Here is a 21109-nt window from a genome sequence, read left to right as displayed (position 1 = left end):
TCATCAAGCAGGAATTGTGATATTGTTCTGATCGAGCTAATATAATTAAGTTTCACAGAAAGCTATTTTCCTGTGTTTAAAGCAATAGGTTAATCCAGAATCTCGCAGGAAATATTATCCACTCCGGGTCTTTATAACTGCCTTTGTTCCTCCATCTATATATGTATTATTTTTTCTCTCTCTCGACATTCGGTGCTGCAGCATCACTGTGTATGAGTGCAGGCAGCAGGGATTGTGAGAATGTGTTTCAGTAAATGCTCTACAGTGAATGCATCAAGCCTGCTGGACAACTGCTGTTTACTAGAAAAAGCATCGTTTCAGGATTAGGTGTATTTTCTACACACGTGGTCTGAGCAGACTGTGAACCCTGTGTAGAGGTAAGTGCTTTTGTTTTTGTATGAGCTGCTAGATCCAGCCTTTTTACTGTAACCATCGGTATTCTTAATTTGATTGAAATACTGAGTGTAGAACTCTCAAGTTATCATTTCACTTACACATTATTTATAGATCTAATATTTTCATAGTGTGATAATGTAAACTTGCAGCAAGATTGTATATGTTCTTAATTTTTTCCCCTGTTAAAACAAACATGTGGAGTACAAAAAGAGCAGAGCTTGTTTGGTCCATTAAACATCATTATTTTGTCTAATTGACTTAGGTTGTTTTAAATTTATTTCATTCACGTAAAGCAAAAAACCATTCAGACCTTTAGTATTTAAAACTGTCCGAGGGACAGTTTCAAAGTAAAGTAAATGCCAGATTGATGTGTTACTGTTCTTATATAAACCAATGGATGCATTGAGTCCATTGAAAATAAAGCCAGGCTAATGTGAGATGATATGAGAGGAGCCAGGTCAAGGAAATTCACTGTTCACAATGTAAACATTTGTTTCCACCGTTTTAGAAAAAGCTTTTCCACTTTGAATCAAATGCTTGATTTGTAAAGTGAGTGTGACGTTGCCTTTGGTTTTAACAATCCAGTGTGTGATCTCTAAATCTGCCTGCAAAGAAGACAAATTAAAGCTGTATCCAGAAGTGCAACAATATTATTGAAAGATATGAGTATTTTCCTTTAATATCCTATGAGTCAGGGTAGGAGGCTATAGAATACATGATAGCAGATCCATTTCAGTTTCGTTTGCTAATATATATCAATATGTGAGTTATTGTGCAATAATTAGGAAGAACAGTCAGCTTTTGATTCCAACTCTTTGGCTTTTGATAAGAAACACTTAATTTGTTAATGTGGATTCCTTGAGTACATTCCTCAGTTTGTATTTTGATAGATATACATGCTTGTTGTTAAGCTTTCATCTACATTCCTTAAGACAATAAAGTCTGATGGACATTGACTGGTCTTGGAATATTTCCAGATCATTAGACCAGAGGCTGATCAATAAAGCAAACAGTCAAAGTGAATGATTGAGAAAATATGGATCCACAAATAATAAGCAGGATCGTACAGCAAAACATTCCACAAAAATTTGTATAAATTTATTTGTTAGATCCTCTATATTAACATTTTTTTCAGAAAAAGGAATGTGAAATATAAGGTACTTAATCAGAGTAAATGCATTGATTCAAATCCGAGTAAACTGAAAGCACAGTTCTAACTTGCATGCTTATATATAAAAAAAATCTCACCCCACTTCCTCTTTCCTTATTTTGCCTGAAGAATTGAGTGAAAGCATAATGCATTGGTTACATTTCATGCTGGAGAAAGCCCACACAGACAGGAGAATTAGCCTTTAACACTAACAAAAGGTGATGGCCACTATGCTATCAGAACAGTTTTACCATGAAAAAGGTGAAAGCCCAGGGCAGGTGTACATGTGACTAGTGTTATCCCTTTCTTAAGCTGTGTTAACATACTTTGCCAGTTCGTGGTGTAGCGTTTGGCTGTGAAACTACAGCATTTTATTATTTGATGAGAGCAGATACAGTACCAAGTGATAAATGGCCAGTCATATATAGTCATCAGCTTGCCTCAGACCAGTATTCATTTCCAAGAGTAACAAAATTTCCTTTAGTAATCCCCCTTCCACTACTTAATTCTTCATGTACTGTAATTGCAGCATGGCTGCTTGGAATTTGCCTTATTTCTTACAATTAGTCCGAGACATCTTCATTGGAAGTATATGAAGAAACAAGTAACTTACAATTAAGAACATATGTACAATTGTCAGTAATACATAATTACTACATGCATGTTGTGGCAGAAATGTTGAATTATAATGGGTACATGTTAATAGAGACATGAGATTAAAGACATCATTACATGACATTAGAGATCAGTCTATTTCTCTATACAGAAAAAATGTTTGGAAAGCAATTAATAACGTCTCAGCAAACAGTTTACTGAAGATGTTACACTAAGGTAATTTGATCTGAGGAAATGAATGTCAATGTGACAGGATTAGCTAGAACTTATAAACAGAACTAATCTTGCTTTCTGCATGGCTGTAGCTCTAAGGACAGGGTGTACTGGGCTGTGGATACCACTGCACAGTTGTGATATCCTCTAGCAGTTAGCTCAGTCATATACTGATTAAGCTGTAAATTTCAGAAAGAGAAAGCCTCTAACTGAGAGGGCTGATGGTTCTATTGCATATTAAGTGTTAGTATTCCACTGTCCCATATGACACCAGAGCTACCACTTCTAGTAGTTTAGGTTAATGTGATAACAACGAACTGCACAGTTTATTGACCAGTAGTTTTCTTCAATGGGCAAGGCTTGTACTATAAACACATTGTTTCATAAAAATATTAAAACATTAGAGAATATATAATACATTTTGCAGATGAGACCATTTTCAGGTACAAAGGCTAACTTTGCTTGCATTGTAGATATAACCCACAATAGATAGTTACCCTTATTAACATCGTATATACGTCACTCATGTGATCCATATTATTACTCTTGAGAATGATTCCACCTCTCCCCTACATAGAGTCTCAATGTACTGAAAGTGGTCAGTGTGAAATGTCTTCTCTTGGATATTAGTTATTTTACTAATACCAACATTACCAGTTGCCAATTCTTTGGCAAACTGTTGAAAGACTGTTGGATATTTGCTTTCCATTGATACTTACTGGCAATGAAAAGAATTATCCATCTTTTTATATGAAGTCATATTTATTCTTCTGAGTCTTTGGTGTTCATAAAAAGCATAGAGTCAAATGATATAAATGTTTCACAGCTTTACTGTGGTAATCATGTTTCCATGAGAGATTAGTTGATCTTCTAGCCAGGATGAACAGTTGATGTAATCTCTCTTAGTCTATAGTAGAGCAAAATAATTATGTTTATTAAGTCAAAATTAGAAGATAAATGTAGATTTAATAGTCAAATTAATCAATGTTTTGAAAGGGATTAAGTAGAAGCATATTTTCCTTGGTCAAGAATCAGTAAAAGGAAATAAAATTAGGATCAGAGTTCATGACATAAGTGGAATGTTTATTTTTCTATATACAGCTTGTAGAAGTTAGTATACATTAACTTATATAATGTTGAGACTTTTGCAACTTTATAGAAGACGATTAGATAATCATTTACCTGTTTGTAAAAAGAGAACTGTTAAAATGTTGGAGAAATTTCAGAGAAATGTATGCAATAAAAAATTGCTATTATATTACATGCCATCATATGTAAATAGTCAAATAGCCTTTTCCTTTGCTTACATTTTCATAGGAGAGATTTTCTACTTTAGCACTTGCATAATCTGTTCAGCATACAATGTATGAAATCAGCAATGCAAAGCCTGTTTTTTTTTGCCTTTTAAATTTAATTTCCTATTGGGAGCAGTGAAGCAGAAAATCTCCCTTAATTCTAAAAAAGCTACTAGATAAAATGTTAATCAGAAAAATACAAACATGAAACGACAAATCAGAGCTCACAATGATGTGCTTAAAATCACATTGAATTCTCTTCCATGAATTGTTTAATAGACCCCATATACTTCCATCTGCATCTGCACATTTAGTATTAACATATGTAAATTCACCCTTAAACTAACACTTTTACTTGCAAAGAAATGTACGAAGATGTATATGCATGCACAAACATATCCTCACACTATATGGAAATAGAACAATTTCATCATCATTCTGATAGTAAAAGCATGAGAGAGAAGCAGCTTACTATAACAGGGAACAATTACTTCACAAATTGGTAAGGTACTCTTTCTTTATAGAAAATATTTTTGGTAATAATCTCAGCACCAATGGTTTGGCATGACATTTAGAAATGTAAGTGTGAGAGCATGACGGTTTAAATTGCATCAGCTTCACACCTTAATGCGTAAGGCTTGACAGATCTGAAACATTCAATATCAACAGCTTTTGGTACACTGTTACCTCTGAAACTTATATTTGACATTCAAACAAACTTTCCACTATTCACCATTAAAATCTTGGAGGTAGATCGGTGCCACATTAATTCTACCTTTTGCAGTTAAATTTACATCTTAACACTAACAAGTAAATAAGCAGGGAGAACATGATCTAATCCTTTTCATGATTTAATAGTCATATTTTGCTCATTTAACTCAATCAGTGAGAAATTAAGATCATTAGCACCTCTTCCTGTGCAGAATAAATGTCCTAGGAACTTCAAATTCATGTCCACAGTGAGAGCATTTGTGAGGAAAACTGTCACATTTTACATCAATCAAGACATCATAGTCTGTAAATGTCTGTTCGAAGTTGGTAGAGTGGTATATAAGGATACCCGTCAGTGTCTAATGCCAAGTTGATAGCAATGTTACTTATTTAGAGCTCAGTGTATTACCACACATCCTTCAATCCTGAGATTTATAAAGGTATCTTCCACATGTTGAAGGTTAGCTGCTGGCAGATTTTCTTTCACAATTTCACCATTACTTGGTGCTATCCATGGTTATTTCAATTTGAAACAGTCTGCAGGGTGAAGCGTGGCCAGGTAATGGTGCTTATCTCAAAGCTTCTGCACAAACCATTGCTTGCTAGCCTTGGATTAATTAGCGGGAAGAATGAGTGGATTGTGCAGAGCAAAACAACTTTGGTAAAGGGAGGAGCGTGGAGGAGACAAAAAAATGCTTATAAAGGACATTACAGCCAGAACTGTAACCTCAATGTAGGACAAGAAGTGGGAAATCAACATTGATTAAGGTCACTGTGGGCAGAATGAACTTTTAAATGCCTTTCTCCTTCCAGGCTGAAGCTGACTATATTATTAACTTCCCAATGCTTGATATCCATAAATTATCATTCCTTAATGAAAACAAGCAGTCAGAAAGAGATAATGGCTTTGCAGGGATTGTAGGCATCCCCATAGAGCAGAGTGCAATTGACTGCATACAATGACTGTAAGTGCTACTTGTCAACCCTTCTGTACTCTGGACAGATTCCACTTTCTCAATATCTACCCGGGTTGTGACTGTTGACAGCAAATCACGTGATTCAGTATTCTGCAGCAAGATGCAGTGCTGAACTGATATAATACTCTGTGATATACTGTAAACCACAGTCATAATGGTAGTATGAACTTAGATGAGAACACTCAGCATTCAAATGTTACTTGGTCACTATGCACACTACAACATCAGCAATAATATGGTCTATTATGGCTGAGTTCAAAAGTAATAATTGGATTAAACACCGTTTCCATGTTGGGAACATTGGGCTCACTTTAAGTACACTTCTTAACCTTGGCCTCTTATCTGAGGGGATCAGCATTTCCTTTGGATCTTTCAGACTTAGCTCCAAGCCTTGACTTCCAGGGCTATCTGGTTATTACCTTCTAGGCACATCTTTTCAATTTCTCTTAGGCCTTGTGGATACAGAATACCTCTCCTACTTTGGAACACATCTACAAATATCTAATGCGGCACCAAAATCTGTGAAATATTTTGTCATTTGTTCTGTCCCATTATTCAATATTTCCCAAGTTAGATTCTAGTAGAGTGCCTGCCAGCACTTGCACTGGCACAAGAGCGAAGGCTAGCAAAACTCATGCATCCAGTCAATGACCAGAATAATTCATACTGGCTGGAAAAAAAAAGATATAAGCAGAGAACACAAAGTTAGGAATACTGTAGGCCAACTATGTTGATGTTTCAAATTTTGGTTAAATTGAAAAGGTGCATTAAGCTGATGAAAAGACTAGTATTTGCTTTTCATTTATTGCAAATGTGTCTGTATTGAATGTTTTATGGCAATGAAAACTCTATTTATGTTTCTGAAAGTAACTCCCCTTAATGCATTGTCCAACTACTTACAGTATGTTTAGAAGTAATGGACAAGGTGCCATGTAAAAGTTTGTGTCTTTGCTGTGGTTTGCTCTGAAGATAAAAAGCAAAAGACATACTTAGTTGACACAGGAAAGAGAAGGACATTGAATGGGGTGGAAGAAGGTGCTGAGCAGACTGCAAATACTATTGGTGCTGAGATCGATAATCATTAGTAATTTACCCCAATAACCCGTGACTGACTATACATGATAGTAGGCTGCATGCAAAGCTACTTTGTGGCTTCATAGACACAGCAATAGTGTGTTGCTTGGTATTTTCCTGCTGGCAACTTGATTAGTGATGCTACTTATTTCTAGCTTATTAAATTTAATCATTCGACTAGAGGGAATGTTCTGATTTTAGCAGCATTATTCTCACCTGAATAAGCACAAGGGGAAAGCAAACAGATACAATTTGCATTTTAGTAGGTTATTAATTTTCAGATTTTGAATTATCTAATAGCTATTACAGTTCACATCAGTGCTTAATGTTCAACCTGTCTTTTCAAGAAGTCTGACACATACAATTGATAATTTTACTACTGATAGGATCTATGGTACAACTCTTGCCTGAAAGGTAATTATCATTCAAATCCAAGTTTACAAAACTTAAAGAAGTGTTTTAAGATTGCTTGGGATGTTAGCCTATTGATTTAGTAAATGCTGATTTAGCCTTCAAGCACTTTTTTGATTTAGGTAAAAGTTTGAGGTAAGTCGGTCAGTATCATGATATCTATGAATTATATATCTTTCGTGGAATGGAACTAATACAGGGCTATCCCTTGTTGATTGGTGCAGATTTAGGAGAGGAGAAGCCTCTTAAACCTGCTGTTAAATTAATGCAATCTCAGAGGACTGCGTCAGTTCATAATATTCAGCACTGTAGGAAGAACCTGTTTTTCTGACTTCCAGGTAATTGAGTGCTGAATCTTCCGAACCTTGTTTGTGCCTTCAACCAACTAAACTGTTTAATTACTGACTTGCGGCTCTATGAACTTTCAATTATCTGAAATAATTTGTAGGCTGTGGAGTCGTTTAGGTAATGGGAATACTGTGTTCATATTCCAGCCTGTAGCAGTTCTGTGAAATAAAGGCCTGAAGTACTGCCAGAAGCTTGTGCCTTCAATGGAGAAATGAATAACTTGCTCATAGGTCAGGGGGTCCTAACATTTTTTATGCCATGGACCAATATCATTAAGCAAGGAGTCTGTGGATCCCAGGTTGGGAACCCCTGTCATAAATCTTTCCCATTTTGTTCCATTAAGTACCTCCTGCATCTAATAAAGTGGCCACTGAGTGTATGTTTGTGGTCTTCTGTTTTTGTGTCCCATCTTATTCAAGATTTGATGTGTGGTGTGTTCAGAGATGTTCTTCTGCACACCACTATTGTGACATGTAGGATTTGAGCTACTGTTGCCTTTCTGCCAGCTTGAACGAATCTGGCCATTCTCCTCTGACCTCTCTCATTATCTAAGCATTTTTACCTACAGAAATGCACTCACTGGATGTGCCTTGTTTTTTTGCACCATCCTCTGTAAAATCTAGAGCCTATTATGTGTGAAAATTCCAGGAGATCAGTGGTTTCTGAGATCCTCAAACCACTCCATCTGGCACCAACACGGTCAAAGTCACTTAAATCACATTTCTTCCTCGTTCTGATGTTTGGCCTGAGCGACAACTGAACTCTTGGCCATTTCTGCATGCTTTTATGTATTGGTTGTTGCCACATGTTTGGCTGATTAGATATTTGCAATAATGAGCAGGTGTATATGCATACTCCACTAAGTGTACAGGGTACAATGATATTGTTAAAAACACAAGGGAGAATCAAGCATTATAAAAGAGAAAAATTTTGGAAAAGACTTAGTGCTTTGGAAACTAGTTCAAAGGTTGATTTATTGTCAAAGTATGCATGTACAGTACAACTCTGATATTTGTTTTCTCCAGGTAGCCATGAAATACAAAAAGATCATACGTCAATTCCCCCTGAACAAAAAAGAAAAATAAACAAAACTCGCAGACCCAACATCCTCCACTCCCTCCACTGCAAAGAAAAAACAATAACAATCCCCAAACCCCTCACCTGTAGAAAAACACAGTGACAATTCAATCCTCAACCTCTCTCCACAGAAAAAAAAATGACAATCCCCAACCCCCTCACTCGCAGAAAGGAACAGTGACAGCAGCATCAAAACTCCCCCACCACAAAGAACTAACAGATCACCCACCCACCAATCAGCCACAAGAACAAAAACACAGAAAAACTGAAGGAGATCAGTATAAAGTACAGGCCAATCACATAAATATCAGAACATTAAACAATCCTTATGTGACTTAGAGCTCACATCTGGTCTGAGAGCTCTAGTGGCCTCCATTAGGAGTGTTTGCTGACCATCTGGCCTCTGTTGGGAGTGATTGCTGACCCCCTCTGCATTCACCTATTAAATATTGACAGCACTTGATAAGGCTAGTTCTCTTGAATGCAGCTGTCAAAAAGAAAGTAGGCTGCTTTATTGCAAGTATTCTTACAAATTTGTGGAGTGCTGGTGGGAAAGGAGGAAGCATTAAATGATGTTTACTGACTGTCTGAATTTTTTTATATAAATGAGCAGGTTAAAACAAGGAGGCAGGAAGAATATTTATGGGACCATTTCTGGGAGTGGAGATTCTGTGGGAATCTGTGTTGCTCCAAACTCCATCTTTACCTGTCCTAGGACCAGACGCAAATGAGTATCTCTACGGAAAATGACTGTCACGTCTCTATCACAGAAAGGTGTCTTAAAGTGTTATTGCTATATGTTCACAGCTTGGAATGCACTCCAATTACATCAAGCAAAAATGCATCCTTGCATCTTCAAGCACTTAGCCGCAATGGAGTACGTCTTCCACTAACACTCTTCCTGGAACATATGAGTATAAAACTGATACTTCCTAAGAAATATAGACAAACCATAGGAACATACAAAACCTACAGTACAATACAGGCCCTTCAGCCCACAAAGTTGTGCTGAACATGTCCCTACCTTAGAAATTAAGTTTACCTATAGCCCTCAATTTTACTAAGCTCCATGTACCTATCTAAATGTCTCTTAAAAGACCCTATCGTACCCGCCTCCACCACCGTTGCCGGCAGCCCATTCAACGCATTCACCACTCTCTGAGTGGAAAATTTACCCCTGATATCTCCTCTGTATCTACTCCCCAGCACCTTAAACCTGTGTCCTCTTGTGGCAACCATTTTAGCCCTGGGAAAAAGCCTCTGACACAATCAATGCCTCTCATCATTTTATACACCTCTATCAGGTCACCTCTCATCCTCCATTGCTCCAAGAAGAAAAGGCCGAGTTCACTCAACCTATTCTCATAAGGCATGCTCCCCAATCCAGGCAACATCCTTGTAAATCTCCTCTGCACCCTTTCTATGGCTTCCACATCCTTCCTGTAGTGAGGCGACCAGAACTAAACACACTACTCCAAGTGGGGTCTGACCAGGGTCCTATATAGCTGCAATATTACCTATTACCTCTCGGCTCCTAACTTCAATTCCATGATTGATGAAGGCCAATACACCGTACGCTTTCTTAACCACAGAGTCAACCTGCGCAGCAACTTTGAGCGTCCTATGGACTCCAACCCCAAGATCCCTCTGATCCTCCACACCGCCAAGTGTCTTACCATTAGTATAATATTCTGCCATCATATTTGACCTACAAAAATGAACCACTTCACCCTTATCTGGGTTGAACTCCATCTGCCACTTCTCAGCCCAGTTTTGTATCCTATCAATGTCCTACTGTAACCTCTGACAGCCCTCACACTATCCACAACACCTCCAACCTTTGTGTCATCAGCAAACTTACTAACCCATCCCTCCACTTCCTCATCCAGGTCATTTATAAAAATCACGAAGAGCAGGGGTCCCAGAACAGATCCCTAAGGCACACCACTGGAGACTAACCTCCATACAGAATATGACCCATCTACAACCACACTTTACTTTCTTTGGGCAAGCCAGTTCTGGATCCACAAAGCAATGTCCCCTTGGATCCTATGCCTCTTTACTTTCTCACTAAGCCTTGGATTGGGTACCTTATCAAATGCCTTGCTGAAATCCATGTACACTACATCTACTGCTCTTCCTTCATCAATGTGTTTAGTCACATCTCAATGTTTTTATTCACTAGAAGGATCACATCAAAGCTGGCAATCAATCCAGACTGTGGTGAACCATGCTGTGAGATTGACTTTTTGGAAAAGCAATGCCTACTTAGGCTGCATTTCAAGATAATCCTCATTCACATTGATGTTGTCAGAAAAGCTCAAGTACTAGCAAACAAGAACACAAGAAAATAAGAGCAAGAGTAAGCCATCAGTCCCCTCAGGTCTGCCCCACCAGTCGCTATGATTGTGATTCTTCTTCTGTGTTAGGTCCCCTAACTTTTTTTTTCTCTGATCTAGCCTCCACCACCCTCTAGGATAGAGAGGTCAAGAGATTTACAACTTCCAGTCTGAGAAATTTCCAAGCACCGCAGTTTTTAATGCCAACCCCTATGTTTTGGTTACGTGTCACATCCAAGACTACTCTGTGCATGCTGGAACACCTCAGATCCCTCTGAACTTATGAATGTGAGGTTAAGTATAACTCATTGGTTGAATCAAAGGTGGTGATGAATCAGCACATAGAAGGGAGATTGAAAACCTGCCTGAATGGTGCCACAACAACAACCTTTCACTCCTTGTCAGCAAAACCAAAGAGCTGATTATTGACTGGAGGCCCCTGCACCAGCCTTCATCAGAGGATCAAGGGAGGAGAGTGGATCTCTCCTGGGTTCAGCACATAGGTGCCATTAAAAAGCAAGCATAGCAGTATTCAGTATGTCACCTAAAAAGCTGGTTGCATCATGGCCTGGTGTGGCAATACCAGTGCCCCTGAATATAAATGCCTACAGAAGGTAACAGATACAGTCCAGTCCATCACAAGTAAAGCCCTCCCCACCTCTGAGCACATCTACACACAACATTGTTGCAGGAAAGCAGCATCCTTTATCAAGGACCCCCAAAATCCAGGCCATGCCTTCTTCTCACTGCTGCCATCAAGAAGGTAGTACAGGAGCCACAGGCCCCACACTGCCAGCTTCAGGAACCTCTCAACTATCAGGTTCTTGGACCAGATGGGATAACTACACTGAACTTCATGCACCCTAATTCTGAACTGTTCCCACAACCTACGGACTCACTTTCAAGGACTCTTCATCTCATGTTCTCAATATTAATTGCTTATTTATTTATTATTATCATTATTTTTTCTTTTTGCGTTTTTACAGTTTGTTGTCTTTTGCATATTGGTTGTTTGTCTTGGTGTGTGTGGTTTTTCACTGATTCTGTTGTGTTTTGTTTGTATTAAATGAACCTTAGGGTAGTATATGGTGAAATATATGTACTTTGGTAATAATTTTACTTTGAACTTTTTGAACTTTTGAACTGCACTTATTTGCAATATCTCTACATCTAAATCTGTCTTTTGATTCCTGGAACTGAGCCATGTGCCTGTACTTCTCTCACAATGCAAGTCAATCTCATCCTTATTTTCAACTTCCTAATTTCAGCATCATTCCAGCCTGCAGCTGCTGATTTATGCCATGTGTCAGTTTGCTGATCACAGCTGCACATTAGGAAAGCCATTGACATAATGATGCAGAGTGTGAAACTTCATTGACCTTTCTTTCAATCAAAAGAAGAAGACAAACTAAACATGGGCACTTGCTGCATTGCAGGCTTCCCCAAAACTCCAGGCACTGAATAGTCATTGCAACTGCATTCACAACCCACAAATACTTAATATCCAAATATGTTATCTCCTGGTAGAACATCAGGAGACTTATTAATGGAGAATTCCATGTTGTTGGCAGTACTCATTCGTCCTTAGCCAATCATAGAGTCACAGAGTCATAGAAAAGTACAGCATAGAAACAGGCCATTTGACCCATCTAGTCTGTGCCAAACCATTTAAACTGCCTTCTCCCATCGACCTGCACTGGGACCATGGTCCTCCATATCCCTATGATCCATATACCTATCCAAACTTCTCTTAAAAGATATAATCGATCTCACATGCACCACCTGTACCGGCAGCTTGTTCCACACTCTCACGACCCTTTGTGAGAAATTTTCCCTCATGTTCCCCTTAAACATTTCATCTTTTGACCTTAACTCATTACCTCTAGTTGTCATCCACCAACATCAGTGGAAAAAGCTTGCTTGTCTGTACCATATCTATGCCCTCATAATTTTGTGTACCTCTTTCAAATCACCTCCCAATCTTCTACATTCCAAGGAATAAAGTCCTAACCTAAAAAGTCTTTCCTTATGATTCAGGTCTTCCAGACGCAGCAACATCCTTGTAAATTTTCTCTGTCCTCTTTCAACCTTGTTTACATCTTTCCTGTAGGTAGGTGACCAAAACTGCACACAATACTCCAAATTAGGCCTCACCAATATCTTATACACCTTCAACATAACATCCCATCTTATGTACTCAGTACATCAATTTATGAAGGCCAACATACCAAAAGCTTTCTTTACAATCTTATCTATCTGTGACACCACTTCCAATGAATTCTGGACCTGTATTCTCAGATTACTTTGTTCTACCACACTCCTCAGTGAACTACCATTCACTGTGAAAGACCTACCCTGGTTGGTCTGACCAAGTGCAACACCTCACAGTTGCCTGCATCAAATTCTATCTGCCATTTTTCTAGTTGGTCCAGGTCCTTCTGCAAGCCATGGTAGCCTTCCTCACTATCCATACACCCCTAATTTTTGTGTAATTCACAAATTTGCTAATCCAGTTAACCATACTGTATTTATCTCCAGATCATTGACATAGATGACAAGCAATAATGGACCTAGCACTGATCCCTGCGGCACTCCACTGGTCATAGGCCTCCAGTCAAAGAGGCAACCAACTACTACCACTCTCTGGCTTCTCTCACTAAGCCAATGTTGAATCCAATTGACAATCTCATCTTGAGTGCTGAGCATCTGAACCTTCTTGACCAACCTCCCATATAGTACCTCGTCAAAAGCCTTGCTAAAGTCCATGTGGGGAACATCCACTGCCTTGCCTTCATCAACTTTCCTGGTAACTTCCTTGAAAGAGTAGAAAGAAAGAGACAGGTGGGTGGCTGGGGGAAGGAAGTGCAGGATAAGGGGTGCACACTGTCTGGGGGCATCAACTCCAGAGTTAGAAGTGTCCAACCATTTTGCATACCTAGCAATGCTCAACGATGACCATGAAACCTCTGAGGTGGTTGGCAGGACAGAGGAGCCCCACAGGACCCTTCCCAACTCTGAACTTAAACCCTGTAAAAATGAAGGAGTGATAGTAAAGAACTCAATTAACAGGGCGGTTGAGACTCAGGTGTGTATTGACAAGGAGTCTTGTATGGTGCGTTACCTACCAGGAGCGCAGTTAGGAAATCTTCCTGGATGAGTAGGTAGGCTGGGGTGGATCCAGAAGTCACTGTCCTCATCAGAACAAATGACATAGGTAAGAGCAGGCTATCAGTTCCGCAAGACAAATTTAAAGAGTTATGTGGGAAGCTTAGAAACAGAACTGGCATGTTGGTCTTCTCAGAAGTTCTGCCTTTGCCACACACCAGTCCAGGTAAAATGGAGGAAATTAGAAAATTTAATGTGTGGCTCAAATCATGGTGTGTGTTAGAGGGGCGTAGGTTTACGGGACGTTGGGGTGCTTTTTGGGGCTTGTGGGACCTGTGCTGCTAGTACGGGTTAGATTTGAACTGGAGGGGCAGACATATTCTTCAGTTAGTTGAGGATTGCTTAAGGTAGGGAATGGAGTTGGGGGTGGTGTGGTGGGGCAGGTAACTTAGAACAGGCCAGGCTCTAGTGTTCAAACACCATAGTGGAGAATAACATATTTGGACATAAACCGATTATAGGCTTCAAAAGTATAAAAATTGGTTGGAATAGGATGAAAAACATCAGAAATAGACTAAGGATGGCCTGTGTAAATGCAAGAAGTATTACAAATAAAATAAATGAACTGGAATTATATGCAAGTGCATATAAGTATGAGATAAAAACAATAACTGAAACCTGGCTGACCTCAAAGGATGGTGATGAATATAATATTAAAGGAAATACTTTATTTAGGAAAGGTAGGCAAGACTGTAAAGGTGGAGGAGTTTCCATATACATAAGAGAGAATTTAAACATGAGGCTGCCTATGAGAGGAGTTGAATCGAGACTTCACTGATATCTGGGTGAAAATTGAAAGCTATAAGGATAAAGGAATTACATTGGGTATATGTTATGGACCTTCTAATGCTGATAGTGATTTTAATAAACAACTCTATCAGAATATTAGAAAAGCAAGTTCTGAGGGTGATGTTGTAGCTATGGGAGACTTTAATTTCCCAAATACTGAGTGGGAGAACCCAGTGACTAATGAATTACAGGAAAGTGAATTCATTGAGTTACTGAATGATTGTTTTTTGATGCAGTATGTAAATGTACCAACAAGAGGGGAGGCCTGTCAAATTTGATATTCTGTAATAATCAGGATAGAATTTTGAGTATGGAAGTTGTTGAGCCTTTAGGAAAAAGGAATTATAACATTGTTAGTCCTTAAGTTTTCTTGGGAGAGCATATTAGTAAAAAAAAAGTAATTGAATTGAATTTCAGAAAGGCAAAGTTTGAGCAGATGCAACAAAGACTTTAGAAGGCAAATTAGAAGGAACTGCTTGATGTTGAATCAGTTGAGAAATGATGGGATAAACTTAAAGAAGTAATACATGCAGTGCAGAAAATGTTCATACCCAAGGTCAGGAGAAGGAATAAAAACAATAGATCAACTGCATGGATGAATACAGATAGACATAAAAATATTGAAGAATGACAGGTACAGAGGGAATACAGAAAAAATAGCAATGATGTTAACAGTAAAGCATATGAAAATATGAGCGCTATAGTTAAGAGGGAAATTTGGAATAGCAAAAGGCAGATTGAGAAGGATATTGCTCAATGGCAGGAATAGATTTTCAATATTCCTGGATTTCAGTGCTTTAAAAGGGATAGAGACGGGGGAAAAGGGGAGGAGAGGTGGCATTACTGGTCAGGGATACTGTTACAGCTACAGAAAGGGTGGGTGACGTAGCTGAATCCTCTCTTGAGTCAGTATGGGTAGAAGTCAGGAACAGGAAGGGAGCAGTTACTCTATTGGGAGTATTCTATAGGCCCTCTGGTAGCAGCAGAGATACCGAGGAGCAGATTGGGAGGCAGATTTTGGAAAGGTGCAAAAATAACATGGGTGACTTTAACTTCCCTAATATTGATTGGCATCTGATTAGTTCCAATGGTTCAGACGGGGCAAAGTTTGTTAAGTGTGTCCAGGACAGATTCCTGTCACAGTATGTGGACAAGCCAACCAGGGGGAATGCCATATTAGATCCAGTATTAGGTAATGAACCAGGGCAGGTCACAGATCTCTCAGTGGGTGAGCATCTGGGGGACAGTGACCAACGCTCCCTGGCCTTTAGCATTATCATGGAAGAGGATAGAGTCAGAGAGGACAGGAGAATTTTTAATTGGGGAAGGGTTAAATTATGAGGCTATAAGGCTGGAACTTGTGGGTGTGAAGTGGGATGATGTTTTTGCAGGGAAATGTACTATGGACATGTGGTTGATGTTTAGAGATTTCTTGCGGGATGTTAGGGATAAATTTGTCCCAGTGAGGAAGTTAAAGCATGGTAGGGTAAAGGAACCATGGGTGACAAGTGAGGTGAAAAATCTAGTCAGGTGGAAGAAGGCAGCATACATGAGGTTTAGGAAGCAAGGATCAGATGGGTATATTAAGGAAAATAGGGAAGCAAGAAAGGAGCTTAAGAAGGGACTAAGGAGAGCAAGAAGGGGGCATGAGAAGGCCTTGGTGAGTAGGATAAACGAAAACCCTAAGTCATTCTTCAATTATGTGAAGAACAAAAGGATGACAGGAGTGAAGGTAGGACCGATTAGAGATAAAGGTGGGAAGATGTGCCTGGAGGCTGTGGAAGTGAGCGAGATCCTCAATGAATACTTCCCTTCGGTATTCACCAATGAGAGGGAACTTGATGATGGTGAGGACAATATGAGTGAGGTTGATGTTCTGGAGCATGTTGATATTAAGGGAGAGGAGGTGTTGGAGTTGTTAAAATACATTAGGACGGATAAGATCCCGGGGCCTGACAGAATATTCCACAGGCTGCTCCATGACGTGAGGGAAGAGATTGCTGAGCCTCTGGTTAGGATCTTTATGTCCTAGTTGTCCATGGGAATGGTACCGGAGGATTGGAGGGAGGCGAATGTTGACCACTTGTTCAAAAAAGGTAGTAGGGATAGTCCGGGTAATTACAAACCAGTGAGCCTTATGTCTGTGGTGGGAAAGCTGTTGGAAAAGATTCTTAGAGATAGGATCTATGGGCATTTAAAGAATCATTGTCTGATCAGGGATAGTCAGCATGGCTTTGTGAAGGTTAGATCGTGTCTAACAAGCCTGATAGAGTTCTTTGAGGAGGTGACCAGACATATAGACGAGGGTAGTGCTGTGGATGTGATTTACATGGATTTTAGTAAGGCATTTGACAAGGTTCCACACGGTAGGCTTATTCAGAAAGTCAGAAGGCATGGGATCCAGGGAAATTTGGCCAGGTGGATTCAGAATTGGCTTGCCTGCAGAAGGCAGAGGGTCGTAGTGGAGGGAGTACATTCAGATTCGAGGGTTGTGACTAGTGGTATCCCACAAGGATCATGATTTTTATTAACAATCTGGATGTGAGGGTAGGAGGGTGGGTTGGCAAGTTTGCAGACAATACAAAGGTTGGTGGTGTTGTGGATAGTGTAAAGGATTGTCGAAGATTGCAGAGAGACATTGATAGGATGCAGAAGTGGGCTGAGAAGTGGCAGATGGAGTTCAACCCAGAGAAGTGTGAGGTGGTACACTTTGGAAGGACAAAATCCAAGGCAGAGTACAAAGTAAATGGTAGTATATTTGGTAGTGTGGAGGAGCAGAGGGATCTGGGGGTACATGCCCACAGATCCCTGAAAGTTGCCTCACAGGTGGATAGGGTAGTTAAGAAAGTTTATGGGGTGTTAGCTTTCATAAGTTGAGGGAAAGAGTTTAAGAGTCGCAAGGTAATGATGCAGCTCTATAAAACACTGGTTAGGCCACACTTGGAGTACTGTGTCCAGTTCTGGTCACCTCACTATAGGAAGAATATGGAAACATTGGAAAGTGTACAGAGGAGATTTACCAGGATGCTGCCTGGTTTAGAGAGTATGCATTATGATCAGAGATTAAGGGAGCTAGGGCTTTACTCTTTTGAGAGAAGGAGGATGAGAGAAGACATGATAGAAGTATACAAGATATTAGGAATAGATAGAGTGGACAGCCAGCGCCTCTCCCCCAGGTCACCACTGTTCAATACAAGAGGACATGGCTTTAAGGTAAGGGGTGGGAAGTTCAAGGGGACTATTAGAGGAAGGTTTTTTACTCAGGGAGTGGTTGGTGCGGGGAATGCACTGCCTGAGTCAGTGGTGGAGGCAGATACACTCGTGAAGTTTAAAAGACTACTAGACAGGTATAGGGAGGAATTTAAGGTGGGGGGTTATTTGGGAGGCAGGGTTTAAGGGTCAGCACAACATTGTGGGCTGAAGGGCCTGTACTGTGCTGTACTATTCTATGTTCTATGTTCTATGTTGTATAATGCTAAGATTGACCCCAAGTGATTTTTTCAATACTTCAGTAGTAAAAGAACAGTCAAGGAGAAAGTTAAGTATATTAAGAATAATAGTGGGGTGATAAATTATGCAGAGAAGGACACTCTTAATTCTTACTTTGCTAAAATATTCACCTGCAAAGATGTTAGCAATATGCCAGTAAGTGTGGAGAAAGGTTGTTTTAAGTGACAGAGATATTAGAATGTGAGGTCCTGCTTCAGCTGAAAAGGCTGAAAGTTAATAAATCTCCAGGGACAGACAACATATATCCAAGGGTACTTAAACAGGTCTGTGATTATATATAAAAATCCCCAACATGTATTTTTCAAAAGTCAGTGAAGACTGGTGAAATCCCTAAAGATGAGAAATGGGCTAACATTGTCCCGGTACATAAGAGGGTGACCGCACTGACCCTGGTAACTATAGACACGTAGAGCTTAATGTGTATCACAGGCAAGATAATGGAAACATTAATAAACAATGAGATGGAAAAGCAGCTGGTAAGAACAGGCAAGTTAGCAGAAAGCCGCATGGGTGCAGAAAGACAAAATCATGTTTTACGAATATGCTGGAGTTCTATGAAAAGGCATCTAAATTTATGATAGCAATAGAGCAGTTAGTATCATTTACTTGGACTTTCAGAAGGCTTTTGTCAAGGAACCCCATGAGAAGATAACAATCAAATTACAGGAGGTAGAGATCCAGGGTAACGTGTGTGAATGGGTGCAGAAATAGCTCTGAAACAGAAAACAATGAATTTTGGTGAGAGAATCATTTTCACACCTAGAAGATGTTAAAAGTGGAGTTCCCCAGTGAACAGTTTTTGGGGCCACTGCTGTTTTTAATTTACATTAATGATTTGAATAAGCACATAGCTAATAAACTAGTAAAGTTTGCAGATGACACAACATTAGGGGGTGGGCTGATAACATTCAGGCAGCAGAGTCAGTACAGTTAGATCTAAACAAAATCTAGATGTGGGCAAATAAATGGCAGGTGAAACTTAATGTGAGTAAATGCAAAATATGACATAGAAAGTAGAAGTATTAGATATAAATATACAATGAGGTGGGGTGGGGTGAATCTTGAGTTAGAAAGTGCGCTGTGTGAGAAGTGTATGGGTATCCTGGTTTACTCAACACTATCAACATCTAGAAGTGATTAGGAAGGCTTAGAGAATGTAGGACAAATTAATGCATTCAGTGGAGTTCAAGTCTAGAGATGTTCTCCTTAAGCTGTATAATGCACTTGTGAGGCCACATCAGGAAGCATTTCTTTACTCAGCGAGTTGTGGACACATGGAACAAACTACCTAGTTGTGTAGTTGAGGATAGTACCTTAGAGACTTTCAAATCTAAACTCAATCGTTATTTCAACACACTATGTGAATAGGAATTTGGCAAGCTTTGATGGGCTGAATAGCCTGTTCTTGTCAAAAACCTTCTAATGTTCTAAAAACTGTATAACTTTGATTAGACATGACCTGTCATGCACGTATCATGTTGACCATCCCTAATCAGTCCCTATCTATCCAAATACTCATATATCCGGTCCCTTAGAATACCTTCCAATACCTTTCCCACTACTGATGTCAGGCTCACAGGCCTATAATTTCATGGTTTATTTTTAGAGCCTTTCTTAAACAGCAGAACAACATTGGCTATCCTCCAATACTCTAGTACCTTTCCAGTCACTAAAGATGATTTAAATATCTCTGCTGGGGGCCTGGCAATTTCTGCATGCCTCCCACAGGGTCCAAGAGAACACATTGTCAGGCCCTGGGGATTTATCCATACTAACTTGCCTCAGGACAGCAAATACCTCCTCCACTATAATCTGTATAGAGTCCATAAAGTAGAATCAGAATCAGGTTTGTTATCACCAGCATGTGTCGTGAAAATTGTTAACTGAGCAGTGCAGTTCAATGCAATATATAATATAGAAGAAAAAAATAAAATAATAATACTAATAATAAATAAGTAAAATGCACTTGTGAGGCTACATCAGGAATGCCTTCTTGCCTCACTTCTATAGACTCTGTCTGTCTCCTAAGTAAACAGGGAGTAGAAAAAATACTTAAGATCTCCCCCATCTCTTTTGACTGCACACGTGGATTACCATCCTGATCTTCCAGTGGACCAATTTTGTCACTTACAATTATTTTGCTCTTAACATATCCGTAGAATCCTTTCGGATTCTCCTTTACCTCAATTGCCTTCTTTTATCCCTTCTGAGTTCCTTAAGTATTCTCTTGTATTTCTTATACTCCATAAGCCTTTCATTTGCCCAACTTGCTATGCACCTCTTTTTTTTTCTTAACAAGGACCTCAATATCTCTAACAAGCAAGGTTTCCAACACCTGTTATCATTACATTTGATGTTAACAGGCAGAGACAAGTGTTGTTCTCTCAAAATCTCACTTTTGAAGGCCTCCCACTTTCCAAGAACACCTTTGCCAGAAAACACCGTCCCAATCTACACTTTCCATATCCTTTCTGAAACCATTAAAATCTCCAATTTAGCATCTCAACCCAGGAACCATATTATGTTTTTGCAGAATTGTTTTGAAACTAATGGCATTGTGATCACTAGATGCAGAATGTTTCCCGACACAAACTTCTGTCACCTGCCCTGTCTCTTTCCCTAATAGGAGATCAAGTATCACACACTCACTTGTTAGGACTTCTATATACTGATTAAGGAAACTTCCTCAAACACACTTGACAAACTCTTTCCCATCCAGCCCTTTTACAGTATGGGAGTTCCAGTAAATAAGTGGTGAGTTAAATTACCTACTGTAACAACCTTACGTTTCTTGCAACAGTCTGCAATCTCCCTATAAATTTGTTCTTTGTTGGGTGGTCTGTAAAATAGCTGCATTAATGTGGTCATACCTCTCTTATTTCTCAGTTCCACCCATAACGCCTCACTCAACAAGTTCTCCAGTCTGTCCTGACTGAGCACTCCTGTGATACTTTCCCTCACTGGTAATGCCACCTCTCCTCCTTGAATCCCTCCCATAATATCCTGACCTGTAAAGAGCTGACAGAAGTGACTACTTTT

At 39.4% G+C, this 21109-nt stretch overlaps 1 long non-coding RNA gene across 1 annotated transcript in view; it reads left to right on the top strand.

Annotated features, from left to right (window-relative positions):
• The first annotated feature begins 206 nt into the window (after window positions 1-206).
• LOC140199521 (uncharacterized) overlaps window positions 207-21109 on the top strand; it is a 173208-nt gene continuing 152305 nt past the window's right edge. Inside the window, exon 1 of the long non-coding RNA XR_011886440.1 lies at window positions 207-377. This is a non-coding gene — a long non-coding RNA (uncharacterized lncRNA). The remainder of the gene's footprint in view (window positions 378-21109) is intronic.

This window comes from Mobula birostris, chromosome 1 (assembly GCF_030028105.1).
Source record: "Mobula birostris isolate sMobBir1 chromosome 1, sMobBir1.hap1, whole genome shotgun sequence".
Taxonomy (NCBI): Eukaryota; Metazoa; Chordata; class Chondrichthyes; order Myliobatiformes; family Myliobatidae; genus Mobula; species Mobula birostris.
This window is presented reverse-complemented; position numbering and strand designations above follow the sequence as displayed.